Below are 18,453 nucleotides of genomic sequence, written 5' to 3'. Positions count from 1 at the left end.
GAGGGAACCTGCATTTCTCTGGGGGTTCTCAGCGACCATGGGCTTCTCTAGCTGAGAATGGATCTAATATTTAAAGATTTTTCATAAAGCATATCCCCTGAATGCCAGCCAACCACATTGCCTGCTTGTCAGCCAGAAAACACGGTCTACTCTGGTGCTAGAGGAAAAACTGGCTGTGTAGGGCTTACCGAGAGATGTATGTGTCTCATACTTTGTTGGGTGATTTAGAGGATTTTCAAGAGACATTTTGATTAAATATGTTTTCATCTTTGTGCGGACTTCAAACACTACCCTTTACTTAAGATGTAACTGGACTGTGTGTGAAGGCCTCATATTTTCTGACTTTCTCTTTTGCCAAAACAGAGAAAGAAACCGGCCAACCAGACCCATCCTAGGCTGCAAAGTCCACAGTAAGGGGAGGTGATGAGGTCACCACCTCCAGAGGAAGCAAGAGCACGACAATCGTTGGTGGAATCTGTCAGTGAGACTACCTGCCTGCATCATCACGGGGGTCTCACAGTAGACACATGTGTTTACCCCCGCAAAGTACAGTGCTGGGTGTTTCTGTGTCCATGAGAGAGTGCTAGGCAAGGGGACACCGCAACCCCAATTACTCTTTCCCCACCCACACTTTTCTTGTCCTGGAATGCCGAGGCTCCCACACTTGGCCTCCTGCAGCCAGCCTCTACTGTTGGTGCTGCTTGACCTGTTCCTCTCCACCGATTAGGCAAGGAGTGGACCGCTCAGCATGGGCTGGACCCAGTTAACTCCCGGGTCTCCCTCTTCTAAATGTGATCCGAGGGGTGGCCAGTCTGCAGTCAGATGGTAGCAGTCACTGGTACCAGAAGGACCTATAGATTCAGGGCTGGTAGCCATCTCGAGCACATAGGGACAGGCAAGAGAAAAAGAATAAGGTGGCCTGAAGTGAGCAACCAAATAGGTGAGCAATCTTCCCCTTCAGGTTTTCTGTGCTTGGCCACACCTGACACACTGTCCGAGGTGTTCTTTGCCTTTACACCAGCCCATTCCCCTTTTATTGAGCTGGTCGGCCTTGGTTCTGTTTTTTGTGTACAAACAAAGCTTTACTGGCCTGGGCTTTATATTGTCCTCTTGGGGTTCTGAAGGCCTGCACAAAGCAGACAGGTCTTCTAACCGCTTAAAATACCTCACTGGAGAGCTTCAACCACTTGTGACATTTTATGACCCCAAAATGCAAACTTCAAGAATTAAATGGCCTTTGCAAGTTCATTTGTCTAATTAAATCCCTTTCTGTAGGACATTTTTTTTCTTGGTACTATGTGAAATGCCCATTCTTTGGGCCAGACTCTTCCTTTTCTGGTGGTTCCTCAGGGCTACTGGCACTCCTTTCAGTGGTGAGCACGAATTTCCCCATGAGTGAGGTTTATCGCATCAGGCAGGGATGGAACAGTAAGCCCAATGGCTTTCAATTTTTTAGCACTGAATTTTTTTCTTTTGCAAATTAATGTTATTCAAAGCAATACAGAAGAGATATAACCCCAGCCGCTTCCGGATTTCTTCTCTCTGCACCCTTCCGCCGACAGCGGCAGGCTCCTGTAGAACCCAAGGGCTCTGGGCCCAAACATTCGGTGCACTGCTCAGGGCGGCAGAGTGTTTTACCCTTACTTTGGGCAAACATCGACGAGCACCCATTGCATAGTATAGACACACTAGGGCCCTTCCCGAGCTCTCAAAATGCTCCCGAAAAACAGTGGCATGAAAGACCCAACCCACACACAAAGGAGAAACCGGGCAGATAAGATGCTAACAGCCATCAAACAGAACGTGTGCCAAGTACAAGGGCGTCACCAATGCAGTTAGGACTATGGGCTCAGAGTTTGGAGAAGGGGCTAGGCTAGAACGGGGGGGGGGGGGGGGGGGGGCAGGCCCCACAGAGCAGCAGGAGGGACTTCAGCAGGATTTTAACAGATTTACATAAGAAAAGAAAGTACAATCTGAGGGGTGGGGGTGGCAGGGTACCTCCAGACTAAGGGAGAAGCACAAACAAGGGTGGCAGTGTCTGTGATAGGAAATGGTTAGCTGATGAATTCGGCTAGATGACAGGGCCATCGGAGTGGGAAGATGGGAAGGGGCCAGAATTTGAATAACAGACTAGGAAAATTCAACTCATTTTGGAGACCATCTAGAGCCCTGAATGATTTAATTTAGAATTTAAAAAGAAAACATTAGGAAAAAGAAAAACAAGATAAGAGCAGAAATCAGACGTCAAGCTGCTCAGAGGCGGTGTCTGACATGGATCTGCAGGAAAGACAAAGGGTCAGCAAAGGGAAATGGTGATGACACATTTCCCTAACGCTGACCACCCCCCCCCCAAAAGGGTCAGAAGTCTTTGAGACTGGGGAAGGCAAGCTGCATTATCTTCCACTTATTCATCATGCATCAAGAAGCACTTGACTCATTTAAAGTCATCCAGCTGAGGACTCTGGGGGTCCTGACTCACAGACCTTCCCAGAAGAATCCTCTCCAGCAAGAACACATGATCATGAGACATTTGCTCAGTGGCTGGTGAGAGCAGTCTGCAACTAGCTCAGGGCTTCTCAGGCCTTTCTCCTGCCTGAATCCGGGGAAGGGAAAAACCCAAGTTACTCCCAGCTTCAGCTTATCACAACACATTTACCAAAGGAATGTGGAGAAGCATGGCCTGAGAGTGAAACCTCTCCAAAATCATTACAGGGCAACACACACACGCATGCACAGGCACACACGGTCACCCTTGGAGAAGGGCTGAATATCACAGAAGGTGTGAACACCGTCACTCTTGGAGAAGGTGGGTAAAGGTGAGGGCTGCACTTGGTCTGCCCTGAAGGAAGGCCCAATGCTACAGAATTCCATGGGGAAGGTAGTATAAAGACAGTCCCTCACCAGACATTGACTGATGGTGACACATCTAGGCTAGCCAGGTGTCTCTGTCTGTCTCTGTCTGCTACGTAATAAAGAATCCAGAGACATAGAAAGGGCATGTTATGGGAGGGAACTAGGCCATAACGAGTCTGCGTGTCCTGCACAAGGGCCCTGGACAAGACAGTGTGTGGCCACCCCAGGCCATCCTGGTCCTCCAGTTCCAGAGGCTGTGTTCTGTTCAACAGTTCCGTGGGATGGATGAGAATGACATCATCAGAAAAGGGGACAGAGAGAAAGGAGGACAGCCACACTCCCTGTCAGTAGAGGAAGGCTTTCCGGGAGGTTGTGCTGGACTTGCCAGCACCTCCGCTGAATTCGCAGGGGGTCTGTTCCTGAGGTTCTGGGGGCTGAGCGGAGGAGGCACCTGTGGTGGCCTTGTATTCAAGACAGTGTGTCAGCCATAGTTCAGCCAGTGACTCGCCACTGACGGGAAGGCCAGACCTCCCTGAGGTCACCAGCTGCCGTCAACACTGGACACGTCCACCTCCTGGCACATCCGCACATATGTGGAGGGGACTCAAACTAACTTCCCAGTGACTGTACTGCCCCTCTCCCACAATAAACAGGCCATCTCCCCTTTACTGATTTTCTATTCCAACTAGTTTTCTAAAATTTATAAATAGAATAACGTGTACCTGATTTTTAAAAATTCAAACAGTAGCAAAGGCTGTCCGAGAAAAAGAAAAGCAGCAGAGGTTTAAGGATAATTTTCTAGTGCTTAACCCATCAGTGTAAAGCAGCTTCACGTGGCTTCCATTTCTGTAGGCAAGGAAATTAACCCGCTTTGTGTATCCTTCCGCTCTACTCTCCTCTGTCCCATCCCTAATGCCTGCCCCCTTCCTGTCACTGTTACATGGCATCAAGGTTTGTAATTTTTATGTTTTGTTCTAGAAACAGAATTGTTTATGCTTCATCTAGAGCTTGGTTCTTAAAATTAAAAACAAATGACCAGCATTTATCATATTCTAGTTGTGTGATTACTGTCCTCTCTAGAGGCAAGTGGAGACCCAAAGAGAAGAACACGTGGACATGTCCCTAAATTCGTGCTGCTCAAAGTGAAATGCAATGAACTAAGCTGGGAGGAGGACTTGGGGAAGGGAAGGAGTGAGGTAGTGAAGTTATTTCTCTTCAGCACGTTGAAGGAATTTCTCTGACTCCTGTTGCTGGGTTGGCATGATGGAGGGGAGGAACAAAATCAGGGCCCTTCATTCATGTATTCATCTGTAGTTTTTGAGTACCAGTTATGTGTTAGATAATATGCTAAGCACTTAAGATGCATATAAAAGCATTTCCCGCCTTCAAAGAGCTCCAAGGGAGAGGCAGGAAAATCAAAGACAGACTAAAAACTCCAAGGCAGGGTTTTAAAATTGTTTTGTTCACTGCTATAGTTTTTAGATAAGCCAACTACTCAATGAATGACTGGGTGCAATGCCTCAGTTCTGCACAGTGGAGGCAGTGTGGGTTGGGGGAGAGGATAGGGACGGGGAGGGCACCTATAAGAACACGGACGAGAGAAAGGAGCCCTGGAGAACGTCTCATATTTGAAGGCTCAGAGGACTTTCCCAAAGAGAACTTGGGTGGAGTAGTGAAGTAGGGGGAGGACGTGGGAAGAAACCGGGGAGAGGAGATCCCCAGTAGTATGGCAGAAGCAGGAGATGAGTATGGCAAGTGGCAGATGAGGTGAAATGACAGGAGGAGGCAATCTACGAAGACTTGTGTGCTGGGCTGACTGCCTGGCCTTTGTTCCAGGGTGCCAGGGAATCTGGGAGGCTTGTCAGCAGGACAGTAGCATGGTCAGCTCTGTGCTTTAGAGACACCCCTGTGTGGGCAGCGGCAGAGGTGGATGGGGCTGCAGATGGGAGTTCAGCCAGGGGACAGGCTGTCTCTGGGATGAAGCAAGCTGAGAAGCTGAACTGAGACTCCGAGGGTGGAGAGAAGGGCTCAGCTCCGAGAAACATTTAGGAGGTAGAATCTAGTCAGTATGGTACCTGAGGGGCTTTGTGGGAAAGCTCACATAGGGTGAGCTCCTGATCTGAGTGGCTGATGGGATGGTGGCATCACTCACAAAAAGAAGGATTAAAAGAAGAGCAATGGGCTCAGCAAGTTTCCAGGGGCGCTATGTACTGCTGTGTGTTGTGTGTGGGGGATGTCTAAGTGGCGACATCTTTAGACAGGTGGGTCTACTTATACATCAGCGAATTATTGGCAAGTAAGTGGTATATAAAGCCAAGGACAGAGAAATGTAGGATAATAGGTACATGAAAATGTATGAGAAACACCACTTTAAGGATGGACAGACCCAGAGAAGTCCATGAAGGAGACTGGGAGGAGCTGAACCCAGGGACAGGGTATCAGTCTTTCACTGTAGGGGTGTCTGTGAATGAATGAATGAATGAATGAATGAATGAATGAATATGTATATTAAATTATTTATCCCTGCCTTTCCTTCTGGCTTTCCTTCTTGAAATAACTTCGAGCACTTGACTGTACAAGAACCTGTCTCCATTAATCTTAGGGCAAGAGCCGCCAGAAGAACAACCTAACTCTGGATGTGGTTAGGAAGTTTCCTGAGAATTTTCAGGAAATACTGGAAGTCATGAAGAGTCTCAGTTTTCCAAAGAGTGGTTTCTCTGGAAGTTAGCTTTTTTTTTTTATTTATTTAAATTCAACTAGCCAACATATAGTACTTCATCAGTTTCAGACATAGAGTTCAGTAATTCATCAGGTGCATATAGCGCCTTTTTGTTTTTTAAATAATCTTTTCATTTTAGTTCTAGAGGAAAGTTGAGAAGATAGTAGAAAGAATTCATACACCCAGCACAACTTTCCCCTATTGGTAATGCCTTACATTAGTGTGGTTTGCTTGCCATAACTAATGGAGCAATACCAATACACCATTTTTAACTAAAGCCCATACTCAGATCTCCTTGGTTTTTTTTTTTTTTAAGATTTTATTTATTTATTCGACAGAGATAGAGACAGCCAGCGAGAGAGGGAACACAAGCAGGGGGAGTGGGAGAGGAAGAAGCAGGCTCATGGCAGAAGAGCCTGATGTGGGGCTCGATCCCAGATCGCCAGGATCACGCCCTGAGCCGAAGGCAGATGCTTAACCGCTGTGCCACCCAGGCGCCCCCAGATCTCCTTGGTTTTTAAGGACTGTCTCTTTGTTGTTGCTGTTCTAGGAAAGCATCCAGGATTGGCACATTACACTTAGTTGTCCTGTCTCCTTAAGCTCCCCTGGGCTGTGGTAGCCTTTTACACCTTCCTTGTTTTTGAGGACTTTGATAGTTTTGAGGAATACTGGTCAATTATTTATAGAATTTCCTTCAATTTGGGTTTGTCTGATGTTTTTCTCACGATTAAACTGGGGTTATGTGTTTTGGGGGAGGAAGACGACAGAGGTAAAGTGCCATTTTCATCACATCATATCAAGGTACATACTCTGCGTGAGCTATCGCTGTCGATGCTGACTTGTTCACCTGGCCAAGGTTGTGTTTGTCAGCTTCCTCCTCTGTAATGATAGTCCTTGCCTCCCTAACAAACTGTACTCTTTGGACGGAAGTCAATATTGTCCATCCTACACTTAAGGGGTGGAAAATTATGGTCACCCTCCTTGAAAGGAGCAGGCAGTTAACTTTTTAAATTCTTATCTTGCCTTTTCATTTGAAGGAAATTTCTCTCCAACTTCCTTTTCTGCCTTTCAGATACTCTCTTTCTTTTTTAATTTAAGATTTGATTTACTTATTTGAGAGAGAGAGTGCACAAGTGGGGTGAAGGGCACAGAGAGAAGCAGACTCCCTGCTGAATGCCGGACTCCCTGATGCAGGACTCCATGACAGGACTCTGGGATCATGACCTGAGCCAAAGGCAGATGCTTAACTGACTGAGCCACCCAGGTGCCCTCAGATACTCTTTTAAGAACACACAGACCTGTCAAACTATGGAGCCTGACTTTAAAGGGACCTTTAATGGGACTTAACATAGCTAAATGGATCTAAACACATGCAATCTCAAAATACCATGTGGCCAGATTTTAATTTTTTATTTTAATTTTTTTAAGATTTATTTATTTACTTTGAGGGGTAGGGAGGAGCAGAGGGTGAGGGAGAGAGACAATCTCAAGCAGTCTCCCCACTGAATGCCGAACTCGGAGGGGCGTGACTTGGGGCTCTATCCCACAACCCTGAAATCATAACCTGAGCCAAATCAAGAGGCAGACACTCAACCAACTGAGCCACCCAGGCGCCCCCACATGACCAGATTTTAAAATGCAAGTGACTCCCCTCCAGATAGGCACTGTTTTACTACTGCGTCAGTCATGATGATTCCCTTTGAAGCAAGCCCAGAATGATGTCTTATACAGGGCCCATCCCTTGTCCACCCTGCTGGTGTTAGGTATGAGGACGCCGTAACTTAAAAGTCAGGAATGAGTGAAAACCCCTTAACAAGAGGGAAGAACTGGAAAGGAAGTACTTGAGAAGACTGATAATGTTCGTTGTATTGTACAGACAAATCATGTCCTACTTTGTTACAATAACAGCACTCTCTTCTATAAACCAAGAATGTCATGGCAAAGGCACAAAACACGATCAGAGATTGCATCCCTAAAAAAAAGGCAAAGAATTTCACACCAAGGAAAGATTATTATTTAAAGACATAATGAAACTCCACCAAGAATAATAGAACGTGAGTTAGGAAACACGGCACATGTATCTCAGTATAATAAATTTTTATAACTTAATAAAAAGTTAACTGAACTCTGATAAGATAAGACCCAACCCCGCTGCTTTGGTTTTCTCCAGTGGTTGTGTCCTGCTGCCCCCTTGGGGCCTTATCACAGGGTAAGGAAGAGCAAGGAAGTGACACAAACTGTTTTTCTCGCACTCTTTTTTTTCCTCCCTATTGCCTGGACTTTGAAGTTCAATGTCATGTAAATATTAACTCACTTCTTAAATAAAGCTTCAAAGAACAAACTGTAATCTGAGCCTATGATTTACCCCAACTTTTTCCCATGAGCTCTAAGGATTCTGATTTCTTCCCTACCAATATGTCTCTATTTCACAGAATTAGTTTGGAAATAGTCTTAACTTATCATCATCAATATTACTATTATTGTTATTGTTATTGTTATTACTATGATGTGATTGAAGTATTTCCCAAAGAATGCCTGAGATGATTTTAGGTGGGAACATCCACTAAGTTTCCTTTTAAATATATTTAAGTTAAAAAACCAATTTGAGGGGCGCCTGGGTGGCTCAGTCATTAAGTGTCTGCCTTCGGCTCAGGTCATGATCCCAGGGTCCTGGAATCAAGCCCCTCGTTGGGCTCCCTGCTCCACAGGGAGTCTGCTTCTCCCTCTCCCACTCTATCTGCTTGTGTTCCCTCTCTTGCTGTCTCTCTCTGTCAAATAAATAAATAAATTCTTTTAAAAAAAAGTGTTTAGAAAAAAAAACTAATTTGACTTGGGGCACCTGGCTGGCTCAGTCGGTGGAGCATGTGACTCTTGGTCTCAGGATTGTGAGTTCAAGCCCCACATTGGGTGTAGAGATTACTTAAAAATAAAATCTTAAAAAACAAAACTTAATTTGACTTAAAGAAAAAAACACATCAGTAGCAGTACACCTGGTAAAAGGTAGGGCAAAAATGATCACTGGCTGAAGTTTGGGACTTACTGAACTCTTGTACTGGCCAATTTCACCAGGGAAATTTACTGCACACGCAAAGCCTGGATTATATTATTATAACTTCGGGAACAACCCGCGGCAACTAAGATGGTGGGTTTGGTTTTTGGTTTTTGTTTGTTTTTGCTAGTCACGTTACCCACAGTTTTCTGTTATAATGCAATTGTGCTAATCATGATGCTCTAAATTACTCCGGAGAACCCTTCGAACCAAATTAGACACCTCATTGACACAATCTTTGTCAAGAGAAAGTTTCTCTGAATTTGTTTTAGAGATGTTTTTGGATTTTCTCCTAGGTTATATTCTATTTTCCCCAAATTAAAATAATATAAAATTATAGTGGCTTTTCTTAACATTGAAAACTTTAATGTACGTTGCTATTTGAATTGCTGAAGAAACAATCCCTTAGTTATGAGATCTTGATTTTATAAAAATTATATGTCTTAATTATCCCCTCTACCCCCACCATGGTGGTGTGTTCTTTTGCAAGGTAAGTGTCATGTGGAGTTGGCTTGCTGGACCTGAACTGTGTAGCCAGTATGATCTCAAACAAACGAAGACTGATACTTTTAAAAAAATGCTAATTTCCTTAATCTTTTTTTTTTGTCCTGCACTGAGATGTTTTTCCTTGACACATAATTGAATGCTTTTGAGCATTTGCTGAATTACTGCGTGGTTAAGTCCCCTCAACGGCAGGAAGCTTAGATATTTGTAAATTTCCTCAGCACACCATTTCTAATTAGTTAACCTTTTCTAAATGCTAAGCCAACCAGTTTTAGTCAGTTCTATCACTGCACGATCAGTTTGCATTTTTCCATACATAAAGTTCTTGGTTGTTTTTATTTGAGAATTGGATAGACAGAACAATGGCTGTTAACGTTACAGAGTTTTGAATTTATCTTAAACTATGGTCACTGCTGTTACCTTTATGCTTAGGCTCCAAAGAGTACATTTGTTGTTATTCTGGCTATTACTATTACTTTATCTTTATAAATACATCCTTCATTCTGCAAAATGACTTAATTTGTTTTATTGCTTCTAGGTATCAGTGGTAGTGCACTGAATTAGCTTTGAAAACACAACTATGTTATCATCCCATTATTTCTGAATAATACATTAACATTTGTTCTGTTCCTTCCCATTCTCCAATCCCTTCTTCTCTCCTCTCTCTCTTTCCCTCCTTTCCTCCTACTGTCCTTTCCTTCCTGCATCAAACATTTATTGAACATCTACATATCAGGCACTATGCTAGATGTTGGGGATGGATGAACTCTTGGCTCCCCATGAACCTTATTCTATCAATTTAAAATCTCTCCTTCCTGTTTATTCCAAAGATCATGTGGGAAAACCACAATTATGAAATTCATGGAAAAGCAAACAAACATGGACCGCTTTCACTGAACTGAAGAAAAAGCATGTCACCCACCTTTAGCTGCTGCAGAGTGATCTTTCTTTCTTGTGGGCTCTGGCTATATCAACAATCCTTCTTTTCCCCAAGAACTGGCTCTGGGGAGGGCATTCTTCCTCCTCTAGCAAAAGTAACCCTGGGTAGGAATGTTGGGATGGACACCAGGAGGATGAGGCCCAGAGCAGCCAGAGAGTCCTCCTAGAAAACTCAGATGCCCATGCTCGTTTGGCGTGGCTGCTTGAGGCCTCTGGTAGAGAGCTCCTGTAGGAAACCACAAATGCACAGGAAATTGAGGAAAATCAGATAAAGGCAAACCATTAAATGACATATGTACAGAAAGGAAACAGTTAAGAATTAACCCAAATTAATTTAAGGCTATAAGAACAAGTGGTGCAACGGTTTAGTTAATCAGTAGCTAGTTTCCAAAGCTAGGGCATTTGAGCCAAATGACTAAGGACCTTCAGAACTATAAGGGGGCAGGTGGTTAGAGAAATGGACATATCACAGACAGTCACAGATCACCATGGGAAGTAGGAGTAGGCACTGCACAGTGGACCAACATAGATTCGTACATACATACATCTACCCGCACCATACATCTATTGATCCATTCAGCAAATGCTTGTTGAGCACCACTGTCCTAGGGATGGTGTTGAGGATACAGCAGTGAGCATGCCCTCATGGACCCTAACATTCAGCAGCATGCACGAGGCCCACCGAACAACAAACTGGAATTTAGGTAGAGTATACAAAGAAAAGACAATGTTAAAACTCGAGTCTGCTGAGTTTGGCTAGTTTCTTTGGAATATCAGGGGCCCAAAGAACCTTCCGGTGGAAAAAGTTATCACTTACTCCCTTACCCTTTCCCTAATCTGAGGTTGCCTCCCTCTCTTTTCATCCTCTTAGTTTACTTAGCAAGACCATGTCACCGTCCACATCTTTAGGCTCAGGCCCATCTATACTCAGACATCTAGTCCTGCCCCAGTAGGAAACATAAGACCCTTGGCTGTTCTGTACTCGGTCAAGAATCAGCTTCTTGAGTTTCTGATTTCTTCCCTGTTTCTGACCTCTAAAAATTGAATTCAAGTTCCTAGACTTCCCAGACTCAATATTTATCTAATATCCTGTTTAACTAATACCCATCAATCTACATGACCCTACTCAAATCCCTAACCCAGCCGTGAAGAATTGGAGTTTGGAGTGTGACAGCCTGGTCAGACGGCTAGGGAGTATAGTCAGTGGACTGAGGTGAGCAAAACCAAAAGTGAGATGGGTTAAATGTCTGGAGATCAAGTCAGGAGATGTAGTCCACAAGGATCATAGTCTACAGGGGTCATGTTGCTTCTAGAAGATTCTTCCAGAGATAATTCAACCTATGTTGTGGTTTGGAAATAGTTTAGTGGTGAGAATAAAGGGTCTCATTGTAAATAAAATCAGGAAAAAGACCATGTGTAAATTCAAATGAGACAGAAGGGTATAGAAGGATGACTATCCTTTTTTTTTTTTTTAAGTAGGCTCCACACTGGGTGTGGAGCCCAATATGGAGCTTGAAGCACTAAGCATAGAACCACTAGCTTCATACAGCAAAAAGTGCAGTCCTTTCTGCCCATGGGTCTTGTCCCCATGCTACTTAAATAAACTTAATAAGGCCTTAAAAATTCTTTCTTGACCATTGTGCTCAACAATTCTGTAACATTTTCAGTGGCCTGTACAGGGATTAGAGAGTGAATCCAAGAGCTTTTGTGTAACTTGGTAAGTCTCTTTTATTTCTCCAGCCTCTACTTCTTACTTGTTCCTTTCCGGAGATGTCCTGAACACTATGACCCTTTGGAAAGTGTCTTGTGTTAGTGCTCAGGAGAGAACCTGTTGCTGGTGGCTACACCATGGGAAGGGATGGACTCCTGTTGCTCCACTAGATACTATTACTTTGGCTGTAACAGCATTGGGCTCAGAAATCTGACTCTCCTATTTTTCCTGTTCTTTTAATGCTTACATTCTTGTCAGGCACAGGATGACCACATAAGTTGTTTGGACAGCCATCAATCTCAAGACTCCCGTGTCAGGTTTCTTCCTAAAAAACCCAATGTGATCCCTCGATTAGCATAAAATCCAAGAAACATCTGACCATACATGCCTCCTGAAAGGGACTAGTCAGAGCTATCATCCAGTTGGGGCACTCACCCAACAGGGGACCACTCCCTTGAGGCTGAATCATGGATGAAGCTCCCAAGAAAGTTGTCTGGATTAGACAGGAATTCCCGCTTTTGTTTTTGTTTTTGTTTTTTTTCATGTCTCTCATTTATCCTTACCTAAGGGCTGTTTGGCATTCTCAGTCCTGCTCTCAGATTGAAAGTACTTCCTAACAAAGGCCAGGACCTCTACTCCATCCATTCACACTAGACTACTAGGCTTACAAAGGGTACTATTACTGATTGCCAAATACATCAACTCCCTCAAAATGGAAAGAGGCAGCCCCAATCTCTGTGGTGTTTCAGTCCATTCACCAGCACCCACTATAGTCTAGGATGCAATGGAGAAGTGAAGGGAGGTTAACATCCCTTCTCAGGTACTACAAAGGCGTCAGGGGGTTGAGAATGAGGGATGCCTCCCACCACTCTGTACCCCAGGAACCTTTGGCAATATTCCTGATGGTGCTCCATTTGGAAGTGGAGGGAGATTTTGGTAATGGACTCTATAATTAGTTAATGTACTCTCCTTGTTTTGTAGGGATTAACTATGAAATCAACTTCCTCATTCCGAAAGGATTGTCCTCTGGGCTGTCTCATAGCACATTGGAATCAATTTGGACAACAAGATTTAAAGAAGTGCCTCAACTTTTTCTATAATAATGCCTGGCCTCAATATTCTCTGGAGGATGATGAAAAATGGCCCATTAATGGGTCCTTAAGCTTCAGTACTATTTATCAATTAGACCTTTTTGCAGGTGTCAGGGAAAATGGACCGAAGTGCCCTACATACAGACCTTTATGGCACGGAGTCAGGACCTTAATCTAAGTGAGACTTGCAGATGGGTCTGGCAAGATTCCAGGCTCCCCCACCTTCAGAGTTTTCATACAATGATTGTGTAAATAGACCACCCCAAGCAAAGAAAACAACTGAGTCAAACAAGAAAATCAATCAGCAGAAGAAAAAGTCAAAATAAGCCCACAAGCAAGCCCAGGTCCTTTAGTAACTCCCCCTCCATATAAACTTTTGGAGCCCTCTGCTCCTAGCCCAGTGGGACATACTAGAAGCAGAACATCATACCTACTGAACACTTAGACTAAGGCAGGATTGTATACACTTCAGGAAGTAGCAAATGGGGAAATGGGCACAATTAAGGTACATGTCCCATTTTCCATGTCAGATCCGGCTCAAATAAAACAAGAACTAGCGTGATACTCAGAGGATCCATTCAACTTTATAGACAAATTTCACCAGGTGTCTCTAATCTTTGATTTAACCTGGCAGGATAGCTACATTATTCTAACACATTGCTGTACCCCAGAAGAAAAGGCCTGATTTGGACGGGCACAGAATTTGCAGATGAGCTGACAACTAGGGATAGAAATCATTATTCAGTAGGAGGAGATGCGGTTCCTAATGCCGAGCCTCACTGGAATTCCCAACAGGACAGACCTGGCAGGGAAAGATGAGACCATATGGTCACCTGTTTATTAGAGGGAATGAAAAGAGGATTTTCTAAGCCTGTCAATTTTGATAAAATTAAGGAAGTGACCCAGGAAAATGTTGAAAATCTAGCCTTATTTCAGGGGCGTTTAATAGAAGTAATTCGTAAATATACAAATTTAGACCCAACCATACCAGAAGGGATGCTATCCTAAATATGCATCTTATGAAACCAGTCAGCATCAGGCATTCACCGTAAACTGGAAAAGATGGCCCTAGGCCCTCAAACTCCAACCCAATGGCTGCTGGAAGTGGCCAGTGGAGTCTTCAAAATAGAGATATGGCTCTAAAACAGGAGAAGGACTGCAGGGCTAAAATACAGGCAGAATGCAGGCTTGAATATTGGCTGCTGCTACTGCAGATCCCCCACAATGCCTGGCTAACCAGGGGCAGCAGAAGAAACTGCTATCAGATGGAAGTTTAGGTAAGACTCCATGTTATCTGAGCAGCCAAACTGGACATTGGAGTAAAGAATGTCTAATAAATGCTTTCAACCAGTGCCATTTCCGGCCTGCAAGGCAGAGGGACACTGGAAAAGAGACAGTCCTTGTCTCCAGAGAGAGAGAGAGAGAGAGAGAGAGAGAGGAAGACAGGAACTCATTTCCCAACCCAAGAGCAACAACCTGAAGAGATGGCATGATGGGGCTGAGGCTGGTCTGGCTCCGCTGAACATCAAGATGGCCAAGCCCCAGATTACCCTGGATGTGGGAGGTAAGTTCACTGATTTTCTTATTGATATGGGAGCCACTTACTCTGTCCTTGTTCAGCACTCCAGCTTGACCTGTCTTTCTAAAATTACTGGAATAGAAGCAGAACCTAAATCATGTTTACAAACTTCTCCTTTAACCTGTAAATATGAAAACCAATTAATTATCCATTCTTTTCCGGTTCTCCCTTCCTGTTCCACTCCCCTACTGAGAAGGGGCCTCATGTTTAAGTTGGGAAGCCAGTTCAAACCAACTTGACAGGAGGATGGTCTCTGCTCCCTGAGGGTTGAAGAAAAACCAGGCATCCATCCTTGAATTCTCCCTAACGTTTGGGAACAAGTAGACACATGAGCTTGGAACTGTGATATCCCAGGGAAGGCAATACAGGTCCATTCCATCAAAATAGGCCTAAAGGATCTTGCTACTATTCTACACAAAAAACAATATCCTCTTAAGACAAAAGCCAGGACTGGACTCCTACCATTTATAGATAAATTTCTTAAATATGGAATTCTTAAACCTTGCCAATCCGCTTATAATACTCCCATTTTGCCTGTTAAGAAGCCTAATGGAGAGTACAGAATGGTACAAGACCTTAGAGCAATAAATGAAGCTGTAGTCTCTATGTACCCTGTAGTGCCAAATCTTTATACTACACAGACTCTAATTCTGGGCAATACAGAATGGTTTACAGTGCTTAGAACAGGATACCTTCTTTTGTATCCCCTTAAGCAATGGGGCCCAGCCTCTATTTGCCTTGAAATGGACTCCATTAGAAGAACATCAAGCATGCCAGCTTACATGGACAGTCCTACTGCAGGGATTTAGAGATAGTCCCCATTGTTTTAGCAATGCACTCAGAAGAGAACTTAGAGATCTTACTTTGCCTCAGGGAACAATAGCACAATATGTCAGTGATATTTTAATATGTAGCCCCATGAAAAAGGCCTCAAACTATAATTCTATTGTAGTACACTTTCTCGGAGACAGAGGATACTGAGTATCATCCTAAAAGGCTCAAATTTCTAAACAGAAGGTACAATACTTAGGATATGAATTAATTCCTGGACATCGTTCCCTGTCAACTGAGGGAAAAAGAACAATAATAGAATGGGACCTCCTGTCATAAAAAAACAACTCTGAATCTTTTTAGGAATGGCTGCATTTTGTGGCCTATCGATTCCAGAATTCTGAGTCTTAGCCAGTAGGGGGCCAAATGAAGAGCCTTTAAAATGGGACAAAGAACAACAACAAGAGGCCTTTCAACAACTAAGAACTAAACTATCCTTGGCCAATCTCTGGCTCTACCAAACTTATAAAAAGCCATTTACCCTATTTAAGGCTGGAAAACAGGACCAAGCCCTAGGAGTACTAACACAAAAACAAGGGCATGAATAGAGACCTGGAGGATGCTTTCCCAAAGCCATTGACAATGTAGCCCAAAGACGGCCAGCATGCCTCTGAGCAGCAGCAGCTACTACATACCAGAAGCATCTGAACTTTCAATGGGACAGCCATTGACAGTGATGGCTCCTCATCAGGTTCAAGGAGTTTTAGAAACTAAAGGACATCATGAATGACAGGGGGATGACTGACTAAATATCAAGCCTTGCTTTCAGACTCCCACGATACTGTTCTCAAAACCTGTCAAACCCTAAACCTGGCATACCTCACGCCTGGACCAGACCATGCTACTATTGTGTCTGAACGTGACTATAAAGAGGAAATAGAATTAGTCTATTCCAGCTGTCCGGATCTAAGAGATCAAGCCGTAGATAATGCTGCCAATAGTTGGTTTACAGACAGTAGAAGTTTTATAGAAGGAGGACAAGGAAAGGCTGGCCATGCAATTGTTAGTTTAATGAAAACTACTGAGGCCAACCCATTACCAACCAATAATTCAGCTCCAAAGGGAGAACTGATAGCACTCACCCAAGGTCTTCAGTTAGCTAAAGGCCTAAGAGTCAGTATATATACAGATACAAAATATGCCTTCCTTGTGCGTCATGCACATGGTGCCATCCGGAAGGAAAAGGATTACTAACTAGTCATAATTCCCCTATTAAATATGGACCCGAAATTGTAACTCTATTACAGGCAGTTCATCTCCCTAAAGAAGTTGCTCTAATGCATCTTAGAGAACATCAAAAGGGAAAAAAATTAGAATCTAAAGGAAATAATTGAGATGACTGGGCAGCAAAAGTGGCAGCTCAAACTAAACTAGCAATGAGTCTTATACGAGTCTCAAATTCCTTAAGCACTGTTGTTTCCACTTTTACTACGGAGGAGAACAATGGGGCATTTGAGGAAGGATATACTAAAACTGCCGAGGGATGGTATAAAAATAATAGAGGAGAGGGGCGCCTGGGTGGCACAGCGGTTAAGCGTCTGCCTTCGGCTCAGGGCGTGATCCCAGCGTTCTGGGATCGAGCCCCCCATCAGGCTCCTCCACTATGAGCCTGCTTCTTCCTCTCCCACTCCCCCTGCTTGCGTTCCCTTTCTCGCTGGCTGTCTCTATCTCTGTCAAAATAAATAAATAAAATCTTTAAAAAAAAATAATAATAGAGGAGAATCTTTGTCCCTAAGGAAAAACAAGAGAAATCAGCAATAGGCCTGCACCAGGCTATTCATACGGGAAGAGAAACTTTACGGAATTTCACCAAACCCTTGTTTGATGGAATAGGATTAAGAGCCATCTTACAAAAGGCACATAAATCTTGTGCAATATGTGCCCAGGTTAACCCTGAAGATGCAATATGACCACCCCCTCTTTTAACACCTGTCCCAAGATGTGGAACATATCCCAGGGAAGACTGGCAAATTGATTTCACACAAATGCCACCTAATAAGGATATAAATATATATTTGTCTATAAAGTTATCTCTACTGGATAGGTGGAAGCCTTCCCATGTAAGACAGAAAAGGCTACTGAAGTAACAAAGACTTTATTAAGGGAACTCATCCCTGGGTTTGGGTTCCCTCAATCTCCTCAAAGTGATAATGTCATCCTTTACAGTGCAAATAACTCAACAGGCAGCCCAAACCCTTAAAACTAAATATTTTTTATATACAGCCTGACATCTTCAATCATCACGCAAAGTTGAAAAGGCTAACCATAATTTATTTTTTTAAAGGTATGTTTATTTATTTATTTAAGAGAGAAAGCGAGCAGGGGGAGGGCAGAGGGAGAAGGAAAGAAGCAGACTCCCTGCTGAACGTGGAGCCCGAAGTGGGGCTCCATATCATGACCCTGAGATCATGACCTGAGCCAAAATCAAGAGTCGGAGGCTTAACTGACTGCACAACCCAGGTGCCCAAGGTTAACCATAATTTTAAAATGACTTCTCATGAAGGTGAGCACAGAAACACAAGAAAACTGAGTAACTCTTTTACCAATAGGTCTCTTAAGAATAAGAACCACCCCACAAGGAAAAATTAGGGGTAAACCCTTTGAATTAATATATGGTAGGCCCTTCCTTACCATTAACTTAACCTTCGACCAAGATTATAATAATCTGTTACACTTCTCATTAGAAGCTGGATTAATCCATAAAACTCTTAACAAATATGCTAATAAGGTACTGCCAAAACTGACAAAAAGGAAATTCAAAATTCTTTGCAAGTAAACCCCACAGAACTAGTCTATTTAAAATATTGGAAGGCGAACAATTCAGGAGAACTAATTCCTAAATGGAAAGGACCTTATAGGGTCATATTAAGCACTTCACTATGGTAAATCTAGAAGGTCACTTGACATGGACTCTTATTTCTAGAATTAAATTTATATCCCCTACAACACAGGATGACAATGAACTGGACATTGTGTCCTCATATTCCTGTAACCAGCAAAAGATCTCAAATTCCTCTTCAAACAAGGAGATAAGAAAAAATGAAGGTCTTTTTTTCTTTCACTTGCCATCTCCACACCACAGCCAAGTGATAAGTATTTTCTACAATGTGCACAACATTACACTGAGCTACAAAACCAATCCTCATGCTGGATTTGTGGCTTACAGTCCATATCAAG

The 18,453-nt window shown here is 43.4% G+C and overlaps 1 protein-coding gene across 1 annotated transcript in view; it reads right to left on the bottom strand.

Annotated features, from left to right (window-relative positions):
• Positions 1 to 18,453, bottom strand: part of ZBTB38 (zinc finger and BTB domain containing 38) — a 145,969-nt gene that overhangs the window by 123,393 nt on the left and 4,123 nt on the right. The window contains exon 2 of the mRNA XM_045791891.2: positions 10,048 to 10,290. The gene's annotated coding sequence lies outside the window, so the exon portion shown is untranslated. The remainder of the gene's footprint in view (positions 1 to 10,047; positions 10,291 to 18,453) is intronic.

The sequence above is a fragment of the Ursus americanus genome, chromosome 20 (genome assembly GCF_024610735.1).
Source record: "Ursus americanus isolate L20-20 chromosome 20, mUrsAme1.1.p, whole genome shotgun sequence".
NCBI lineage: Eukaryota > Metazoa > Chordata > Mammalia > Carnivora > Ursidae > Ursus > Ursus americanus.
Note: the sequence above shows the minus strand (reverse complement) of the source record. Positions and strands in the feature narration are given on the sequence as shown.